Below are 10,878 nucleotides of genomic sequence, written 5' to 3'. Positions count from 1 at the left end.
ACTCCTCTGTCTTCTCTCTTTCTATTTGTCCCTTTCTGCAGTTGGTGACGGACATCAACTCAGAGCTGCTTTACAGGACTGTCCGCCTCCAAGACCTGGATACCATCCTGGCTGGATTTGCGGGGCTAGGATTTCCAGACTGTGGTGGAGCACTTGATGGGCCACACATCCCGATCTGTGCACAGCCCCATTGAGCAGCCCAGTATATTAACAGAGAGGGCTACTTTTCTATGATGCCGCAGGCCCTGGTCAACCACCAGGGAGAATTCACAGACATTTGCGTTGGGTGGTCAGGCCAGACACACGATCCCTGTATCTTCTGGAACTCATACTTGTACTGCAGCCTGGGTCATTCTTTCCAGAGTGAAACTATGCCATACTTGGGGGATGTGCAGAGGCCCACGTGCATCGTGGCTGACGTGGTGTATCCCCTTTTGCCCTGGCTCATGAAGCTGTTTGTTGGACACCTGGATGCAAGCAGGGAACTCTAATGCCTGCCTGAATGGGGCTTGCTTGGAGGTAGAGTGCACCTTTGGCTATCTGAAGGGCAGGTTTATATGCCTTCTCACGTGGCTGGACATGGGGGGGGGGGGGGGGGAAAATCACAACATGCCTAATGTGGGCTGCACAACCTAGTTGAGAGGAAAGGAGAGGCTTTCCTCCCAGCATGGGGGGACTGGGGGTGCTGTGGAGGGGAGGCATTTTGAGCAGCCCTAGACAGCTGCCATCCAGCAAGCCCGCTAGGTGGGATTGTGCATTTAGAAAGCCCTGAGGGAGCGATTCTGCCAAGGAGCCCAATGAGTTTCCCCAGGGCCTTCCAAATGTAGGGGTTGCCCCATGTCCCCAGAGCCTCCGCCCCCGCCCAAAGCCCCTCCTTATCCCACATTCAAGTTGTACACATTCACACTAAGAACAGACAGGTATTGTTGAAAACAAGTTGAGTTTATTTCACTGTTCTTTCCAAAACTATAAAGCTTTTGTTCAGAAAAATAAGTTTAACAAAGTGCTTCCCTTACCAACTCTCACAGATGGGAAGGGGGATGTCAACTGGGAAGGGAGGTTCAGGGCTGAGGGTGCCACCTGGATGATGAGCCCCTGCCACCTTGACTGCAGAGGCCTGCTCAGAGCTTGCTGCACATAGGGGCTAGGAGAGTAGGGGGATGGGTAGGAGGTGCAGCTGTACCTGGGACTGGGACGGCCGGGGGGGGGGGGGGGTAGGCTGAGCAGGAGCAGACACGGGGGGGGGGGGGGGGGGGGGGGGGGGGGGGAGAGGCCGCCATGGCCTCCCTAGTAGCAGTGCAAATAGCAGTGCGCTGCTGCACAAACTCATCCAGCAAGCAACTGTGCCCCCCTGCCTGCATCCTCGGGTTAAAATGTCTCCTGCATCCCTTGCAGGACTGAGATGTACTGGTGCACCTGGTCCAAATGTGTGCCAGCGCTGACTTGATGTATCTACTGATTGGGACTGTGAAAGTATTAACAATACCACCTCAGAACTTTGGTACTAGCCATCAAGACAAGAGGACACTGCAAATCAAAGCGTGAAATACAAACTCTACATCTTCCAAACAAACAAAGGCATGCCAAATTCTTCTCTGGACACATAGAAATCTTCAGATCGCACCACTGCGGAAGACTTCCTAGAGAAAGAACTACTTTGTCTCAGTTAAAGCCCATACAACAAACTCAAACTGCCTCAGCTTCCAAAACATGCTTATACAATGTAGTGCAGGTGAATTTCCCGTGACATGCACCCAGTGAAATACGTTTCCAAAGCAAAATGCAAAAACAAAACCCCTGATTGAAACTGTACTTAACTTGCAAATCTGAAAGCCAATCCTATGCAAACTCTACACCTTCCAAACTGGCAAGGACATGCCACATTCTTCTCCGGCCATGTAGAAATCTTCATATGGTAGTGATTGAGAACACTTCCTATGGAAATGAAAAACGATTCACAGTTAAGGCCTGTACAACAAGACCACAAACTGCCCCAGCTTCCAAAAGGGCCATATACATAGTAGCACAGGTAAACTGCCCCAGTGACATGCACCTGGTGAAACCTTTCAAGTGAAATACAAAAAGCCCAAAACAAAACCCCTGATAGAGGACCACACTTAACTAGAGAATCTGAAAGCAAATCCTATGCAAATTTTACATCTTCCAAACTGGCAGAGACGAGCCAAACTCTTCTCTGGTCACAGAGAAATCTTCAGAGCACTCTGACATGGAACACTCCCTATGGAAATAATAAAAAAAAAAGAATGCTCATGGTTAAGGCCCACGCAACAAATGCAAACTACCTCAGCTTCCAACACACACTACAGGACAGCACAGCAGTATTTCCCCTGTGACATGCACCCAGTGAACCACATTGCTCAAGTGAAACAGAGCATGCACAACAAAAAATCCAGCCTCTGATCAAGGACCATACTTAACTTGCACGTGTTAAATTGAACCCTATGTAAACTCTACATCTTCAAAACCGGCTAAGTCACGCAGAACTCTTCTCCGCTCATGAAGAAATCTTCAGCTTGTGCTGATATGGCACGCTTCCTATGGAAATAAAAAAAAATGCTCAGTTAAGGCCTGCACAAATCCAAACCTCTGCTTCCGAAACGCCCATGTGCTATGTTGTATATGTGAATTTCCCCAGTGACATGCACCCAGTGAACCGCGTTTCCCCAAGTGCAATGCAGGGCAAGCAAAAACAAACGCCCTCATCTATGGCCATACTTAACTTGCAAATGTGAAATCGAATCCACTTCTGTGAGGGGAAAAAAAAAGTCCCCAGCTCGTCAACTTTGTTGCTGCTCTTCCAAATTAGATTAGTTCTGCATCCAGAACCTATGACGACAGCAAAAACTTAACGTGACAAGTAGCCTATGCACTAAAGTTAGTAAGCCAGTTACTTAAGGGTGAGGGGAGGGGGGGGAAGAATAGATGCCATTTCCATAAATGTAACTACTTCAGCAACCACACATCACAAGATCCCTCGCCATGCTAATATTGCAACTTTCACCTCCCTCGCACACATTCCACACGGCCCTCCTCGCTGTTATTCCCATGCTTCCGATAATACCAATGCATTTCCATTCCTATATTGCATGTCTGCGATGATCCATGGGGGGGGGGGGGGGGGGGGGAGATGGACAAAAAACTCAACATGTTCAATCATGTGATGACGACCATGCTAATGACCCAACGAGGGGCAACTGTCTTCGATAACACGCCGCCTTCGAGGAAATGACAGGTGCGGAAAAACAGCATCCGAGTTAACGTACGTCATTAGCCAAGGACCCTTTCACAGTTATTCTGCCTCACCTAATGCAGCAGAGGCCACATACCCATCAAGGTTGGACTCAAAGCTCTAACTTAGACTTACCTGATGGACACCACCGGTTACGCTTGCACCGCCGTTGCCGCAAACCGTGTGGACTAAATGGGATGGACTTGCTGTGCCTCGCTCCCTCAAATCCTCCTCTGGCACGTCAACAAATGCCACATTTCTAAAAGCGACGATGCTACATTATCACTCAGGTTATTTTAGCAAACAATCTGATGCCCCAAAGAGCCGACTCGTTCCTACCTATGGCAGAGATGCAACTCACTTCCTGCACTTAGCCTCCACATTTCCCACCCCACTGGGGCCTCTTGCTAACTAGGATGCTCACATCTGCATATAGAACCAAAGACAGAGATAGTGGTGACCGGTCATGCAAACCCAGTGCAGTGTAAAAGGTGACAGCTGACAAATGAGCATCTCTAGTGACGTGCGCATCACTCTTGGGAGTCATGCACACATCCTCCATATAATGACCCCCCCCCCCGCCCTCTTAATAGGCACATGTAACAGAACTTTTGTTCCTAAACAATGAACCTCACTGGCACAAGTGCTTCTGACCATCCTGCTCTTGGGAAAATACTTAACTTTGACAACCCTGCCTGCACTCATGGTCTTCTTTTCCTTTGTCTACAGGCCATCGCTCTGTTACATCGACGACCCTCGTTCAGCGATGTAGGACGACGTTGTGACAGATGAATGCAGAAGCAGTCCCTCGGAGGAAGGAGTGGACGTTGTACCGGACGTGTGCGCATCTGCAAATGCAAACAAAAACTTGACTGGGTATCCCATTTATAAACACTGCTCGCAAAGCTCCCGACCTTAATATGACCTCACCTACCTGCTACTTCCTTGAGAAACAGCTGCTACACACTATGCTCCCCTGAGGTCACCCTCCACCCCATCCAAACAAAAACATTTTCACCCATGCAAAATAATAGCTATGATTCTATACACTGGCAATCCTCCCCCTTTCCCCGTTACCACAGGGGCTCGTCATTACCTAGGATGCTCACATCCTCCTCAGAAAACCACAACCAAGTACAGGACACAAGAAGGAGATCGTGGTGACAGGACGTGCGAGCCCAGTTCAGTGTAACGACACAGCTGAGAATGGAGCATCTCTAGTTGGGGGTGGATCACTCTCCTGGCAAGCCATCTTTGTACAGAAGATGTGCATATTTCCCCAGACAATGACCTCCTGCCCGCTTTCTCAATAGCCTCCCTTTAGCAGACTCCTGCTTGTAAAAAAGAAGTCTCAATCTTATAAAGACTTCACACAGACTGACTCTTACAGACAAACTTAACTTTGACATCCCCTCCGACTCTCAAGGTCTTCTTTTCCTTCATCTGCAGGCTTTTGCTCCCGTATGTCACCATCCCTTGGTCGGCAATGTACGCCAACATCGCTGCCAGTTGCTCTGCTTCCGCCCAAATCGCCGTTGCCGGAACCACATGGACCCAATGTGATTGATTCGCTGTGGCTCGCTCCCTCAGCTCTGCTCTCTGATCCTCCCATGACACATAAATGGGAGAGTCCATGTTATTGCTCTCCCTTTGCTAAAATAACCGATCCAATGGCCCAAAGAGCCTCGACTCATTCATACCTACGACAAAGATGCAACTGACTTAGTGGGTGGCCCTTCCCACGTTAACTACGATGCTCACAATCTCCACAGAAAACTACAACCGTGTATAGAACCAGAGACAGACCTAGAGACAGACCTAGCAGTGACCAGTCATGCAAATCCACTGCAGTGTAAAACGTGACAGCAGAGAATGGAGCATCTCTAGTTGTGTGGCTCGCTCTTCTGGCGATCAACCTCTCTCAGGAGAAATAAACACATCCTCCGTATAATGACCTCTCCCCCACACCCTTTTGAAAATGGGCAGGTGTGACAGGATTCCTGTTCTTAAAACAATGAACTTCGGGACAGTCAGAAGCATCTGTACCGTTGCTCTTGGGAAAACACTTAACTTTGACAACCCCGCCTGCTCTCAAGGTCTTCTTTTCTTTTGTCTACAGGCCATCGCTCCGTTACGTCGACGACCCTCGTTCAGCGATGGAGGACGACGTTGTGACAGATGAATGCAGAAGTCGTCCCTCGGAGGAAGGGGCGGACGTCATACTGGACGTGTGTGTGTCTGCCAATGCAAACAAAAACTTGACTGGGTATCCCATTTATAAACACTGCTCGCAAAGCTCCCAACCTTAAATATGACCTCGCCTACCTGCTACTTCCTTGAGAAAAGCAATAGCTGCTATGCACTACGCTCCCACAGACTGCCCTCCCAAACAAAAAAATATTTTCACCCATGCAGAAAATAACTAATGCTTCTACATACTGGCAATCCTCCCCCTTTTCCGCTACCACAGGGTCTCCTCATTAACTAGGATGCTCACATCCTCCTCAGAAAAACCACAACCAAGTACAGGACAAGAGAAGGAGAAAGCCGTGACCAGACATGTGAGCCCAGTGCAGTATAACAGCACAGCTGAGAATGGAGCATCTCTAGTTATGTGTGGACCGCTCTCCTGTCAAGCCATCTTTGTATGGAAGATGTGCATATTCCTCCCCCCCCCCCCCCCCAACAATGACCTCCTGCCCATGTTGCCAATAGGTGCCCTTTAGCAGCCTTCTGCATGTAAAGAAATCTCAATCTTATAAACACCTCTCGCTGTCTGATTCTTAAAGACAAACTTAACTTTGGCATAACCTTCTTTCCCTTTATTTGCAGGCTTTCGCTCCTGTATGTTGCCGTCGCTCTGTCGGCAACGTACGACAGCATCTTCCGAGATGAACAAAGAAATGGTCACGATCCTCTGTGGAATGAGATAACTGCCATCCGCATCTGGAAACATCCGCTACAAAGTAGAGTCCCCTCGCCCTGCTATTGCATCCCCACTCCCCCAAATGCTTGTTGATACAGAAAATGGCTATGCTTCTACATACACCTGGTTGTCCTCCCTCTCACTGCCACAGGAGCCCATCATTAACTAAGATGCTCACATGCGCTGCAGAAAACCAACACCTGGTAGAGAATGGAAGAAGGAAGTAGCCATGACCAATTATGCAATCCTAGTGCAGTGTAAGAGATGGGAAACTGAGACTGGATCATCTTTAGCTACAGATGGGTCACTGTCACAGCAATAATGTTTCTTCCACAGGAAATGCATGGTCCCTCTGTACAATGGCCTCCCACCTGCACTTTTGTATTCCATTAGCAATGGTTGCAGTTTAGAGAGCTTCTGTGTGTAAACAAGAAGCCACGACCTCAATAACTCTTCTGACCATAAAATCCTTCAGCAGATACTTAACTTTGATAATTACCCATCAATATCTCGTTCTCCTCTATAGTCGGGGCTTTGTTCCCATGTCACACTGACTTGCAGATGTATGGTGCTACAAGAAAAGCCACAGAAAATATTCATACTTCTCTAAAATGAGAATACTAGTCCATACAAAATTGGAAGGTATTTGGAAGTGCAAAGAAAGCTTCACTACAAACCTGATTTACTAGTTTTCTACTCACAGGGCTTTAAACAGCTGAACATGACAGAAGAGATAACAAAATGTATAGCTGAAGTTAGCAAAAGAACCGCCATTACAGTACTCTCACATTAGCCCCCACCTAACCCATCTATAAGCCTCCTATGCTTCTACAGCAGTCTGACACTGTAGACATACTATCAATACTAAATTATGTGTGTTTAGCAGAGACAACCCCCCCATAACATCCCCCAGAGAAAATACAAGCATCAAACACACTACAAACAAGCTAAAATGAAATTAAAGTACATTACAAAAATGAGAACAGAAGAATAGTATATGAACCAAAAATAAACCCAACTGTTACCCAATATCTATACTCACCATGACCATACAAGTGCCTATCTGCATCTTTTTGCAGCAACTAAAAGCTGAATGAGTCTCTGTGCCTGGAGGCCCAGCTTAAATCCTGCCATAAGCCCCACCCCTCAATGTCCCAACATGCCTTGCAGGCCAAAGGAAGCTATAAATGTAGACTCATGAACAATACACTTCATTTATGTGTTAGCTGCAGCAAGTGCCACTCATGCTGATATATTAATCAACTGTTCTTCTAACAACTAATAATCTCCACAGGCCTCAAACTTTATGACCAGGTGAGGCTACAGTTACTCTATTTCAGGTTCCTAAAAAGAAACTGCTGCCCACAGAAAGGGGAGTTGTGAGGGTGTGCATAGCTAGCGCATGCTAAAGTAGCTACTTTAGAAATGCTGAAGGGGGTGTCTGTACTGGGATATATACAGAGGCTGCATCTAGACTGGCATGATTTTGCACAAATACTTCTAACAGAAAATATTTTCATTAAAAGTATTTGCGCAAGAGAGTATCTATACTGGCATGTGGCTTTGCGCAAAAGATTTGCTTTTGTGCAAAAGCATCCATGCCAGTGTAGACACTCTCTTGCACAAGAAAACTCCGATGGCCATTTTAGCCATCGGGCTTTCTTGCGCAATAAATTAACATTGCTGTGTACAGTGGCCTCTTGCGCAAGGGGTCTCGCCCCTGAGCGGGAGCGTCAGTATTTACACAGGCACCGCTGGTTTTGTACATCACAGAGTCAGTGCTCTTGTGCAAACACTCGCGGCCAGGGTAGACAGGCGGCGCGATGTTGTGCAAAATCCTGCCAGTCTGGATGCAGCAGAATGTAGGAAGCAACGTGCGGCCGGCGCCAGAGCCGACAGGCACCAGCACCCTCCCCTGGAGCCGTCGCCCCCGCAGCGAGGGCAGAAAACCTAAAAGCCACCAGGCCCAGAGCCGGCCTGAGGGGACAGGGCTCCCGGGGAGACCTTGTACCGGGGCCCTGCCCCGGGACCGCACGTGCGCAGGGCGCAGAGACGAAACCGAGCAGCTCCGGGGGGGCCGGGGCCCATTTGCACAGGGAGCAGCTCCACACCAGGAACTGCATGGAACGTGGGACTGCGTCACTTCCGGCAGCGGCACAGGCGCGGCTCCCTACCCCTGCCAATCAGGCCGTTCCTGCGGGGGCGGAGCTAGAGGACTGCGCCACTTCCGGCAGCAGCACAAGGCACGGGAGCGGCTCCCTACCCCTGCCAATCAGGCCGTTCCTGCGGGGGCGGAGCTAGAGGACTGCGCCACTTCCGGCAGCAGCACAAGGCACGGGAGCGGCTCCCTACCCCTGCCAATCAGGCCGTTCCTGCGGGGGCGGAGTTAGGGAGCTGCCCCTGGAGGACTGTGCTACTTCCGGCAGCTGGTGCCTGCCCTCGTGCCAATCAGAGCGCGCTACCCCAAGGGAGCCGCTCTCTACGTACCGGAACAGGCCACTGTGGAAACTACAACTCCCGGCTGTGCCGGGCCGATGTCACTTCCTTGCTCACCCACTTCCGTTTCCGCCCCGCCCGTCGCTGTTGGAACGGAAGCTTTGGGCAAAGGCCCCTCGCCCAATCAGGAACGCCGGGCCCACCGCTTCTCTGGGCCGCGGGCCCTGCAAGGGCTGATGGGAGATGTAGGCAAGGGCACACTACATTTCCCACCAGCCACTGCGGCACCCTCCGCCCTCCCGACAGTCGCTCGGGCTGTAGCTGGGCGGGGGCGCTCAGGGCCGGCGGGGTTCGGGGGGCCCGGGGAGGGAGCGGCAGCCTGGGACTCGCTGGGGGCCATGGGCAGGAGGGGGAGGGGTGACGCGGGGGCGGGGTTCTGTAAGGTTAACCCCCCCACCCCCTCCTACTGCGGCCCCGCTGGCAGGACCCTGCGCCTGTGGTGGGGAAGGAGCCGCCCCCAGCAGCAGAGCATAGAACAACGAACTCTTCTGGGTGGCTGATACAGCCTTAATTAGTGGGCTGGGTCGAGGTGCGTGGGGGGGGTGCACCTGAGGGGGAGGGGAGCAGGAGGTTAAGCGGGCCCGTGCGCAGGGGGGAGGGGAGCAGGAGGTTAAGCGGGCCCGTGCGCAGGGGGGAGGGGAGCAGGAGGTTAAGCGGGCCCGTGCGCAGGGGGGAGGGGAGCAGGAGGTTAAGCGGGCCCGTGCGCAGGGGGGAGGGGAGCAGGAGGTTAAGCGGGCCCGTGCGCAGGGGGGAGGGGAGCAGGAGGTTAAGCGGGCCCGTGCGCAGGGGGGAGGGGAGCAGGAGGTTAAGCGGGCCCGTACGCAGGGGGGAGGGGAGCAGGAGGTTAAGCGGGCCCGTGCGCAGGGGGGAGGGGAGCAGGAGGTTAAGCGGGCCCGTGCGCAGGGGGGAGGGGAGCAGGAGATTAAGCGGGCCCGTGCGCAGGGGGGAGGGGAGCAGGAGGCTAAGCGGGCCCGTGCGCAGGGGGGAGGGGAGCAGGAGGTTAAGCGGGCCCGGGAGCAGGGGGGAGGGGAGCAGGAGGTTAAGCGGGCCCGTGCGCAGGGGGGAGGGGAGCAGGAGGTTAAGCGGGCCCGTGCGCAGGGGGGAGGGGAGCAGGAGGTTAAGCGGGCCCGTGCGCAGGGGGGAGGGGAGCAGGAGGTTAAGCGGGCCCGTGCGCAGGGGGGAGGGGAGCAGGAGGTTAAGCGGGCCCGTGCGCAGGGGGGTGGGGAGCAGGAGGTTAAGCGAGCCCGTGCGCAGGGGGGAGGGGAGCAGGAGGTTAAGTGGGCCCGTGTGCAGGGGGTGTGTATGCACAAAAGCACCCCCCATAATTCTCCAAGTAAGCATGCTCCAGATGGCCAGGGGAAGGCAGGAGCCTCCCTCCTCCATGCTCTGACCAGCCAAGGGAAGGCTGTGGCTGATTTTCCTGCTTACTTGGGGGACTGTGATGGGTGCCGTCACACCCTTGCTGTACACATTTACCAAAAAAAGCGCACACGCCCCTCTTCGCCACCTCCTCCTGCACCCAAATTCCCTCCCATAGTTTTGCCTTCATAGCTTGCACCTCTCACCCCTTCCCACACCCAAATCTCTCATTCCCACCCCAGAGCCCACACCACCTGTCTCAACCCAGTGAGAGTGAGTAAGAGTTGGGCACAGCAAATGATGGAGACGAGGAGAAAAGAGACTGCAGGGCCTCAAGGAACGGGTGGGATCTTGGGGAGGGGTGGTAGATCTTGGCTTACTCAAACACAAAAAGTGATCTTGGGTGTAAAAAGATTGGAGACCATTGTGTTAGCGTATATGCTCAGCTGCTCTTATTTCAAAATAACTACTCCCCAGAGTAATTCAAAGTAATGAATCCCCAGTGTTCTTGAGGCACTGTATACTACAGTGTTATTTCAAAATAGCAAGGGGTGTGTTCACACAGCAAGCCCCTTAGTTTGAAATTATTTCAAAATAAAAAGCTTCTTATTCTAGAATAATAAATCTTCATTTCATGCAAAATAATGCCTATTTCAAAATTTGTTATTTTGAATTAATTTCAAATAGCTCTTCTTTGTAAGGGGAAAATACCCTAACGTCAAAATTGTCCTTTTTAAATAGCTTTAGTGTGTATGATCAGCTGTTATTCCAAAATAACTACTCTCCAGTGCCATCTGGGGGGTTCTAAATCACGGTAGCACACCCTCATTAAGGGAGCCTACCTCAG

At 51.5% G+C, this 10,878-nt stretch overlaps 1 long non-coding RNA gene across 6 annotated transcripts; it reads right to left on the bottom strand.

The window, feature by feature from the left end:
* Nucleotides 1-923: 923 nt before the first annotated feature.
* LOC112544230 (uncharacterized) lies at nt 924-9,100 on the bottom strand. 6 transcript variants are annotated; one of them, XR_012898967.1, is made up of 4 exons: nt 6,676-9,094; nt 6,062-6,167; nt 3,386-5,488; nt 924-2,847 (listed from the first exon to the last, which is right to left on the bottom strand). It is a non-coding gene; the product is annotated as an uncharacterized LOC112544230 (long non-coding RNA). The 6 variants fall into 6 exon arrangements; XR_012898965.1 differs by having other exon boundaries at nt 3,386-4,098; nt 4,347-9,100; XR_012898968.1 differs by having other exon boundaries at nt 3,386-6,747; nt 6,854-9,096.
* Nucleotides 9,101-10,878: the final 1,778 nt, after the last annotated feature.

The sequence above is a fragment of the Pelodiscus sinensis genome, unplaced genomic scaffold (genome assembly GCF_049634645.1).
Source record: "Pelodiscus sinensis isolate JC-2024 unplaced genomic scaffold, ASM4963464v1 ctg134, whole genome shotgun sequence".
Taxonomy (NCBI): domain Eukaryota; kingdom Metazoa; phylum Chordata; order Testudines; family Trionychidae; genus Pelodiscus; species Pelodiscus sinensis.
Note: the sequence above shows the minus strand (reverse complement) of the source record. Positions and strands in the feature narration are given on the sequence as shown.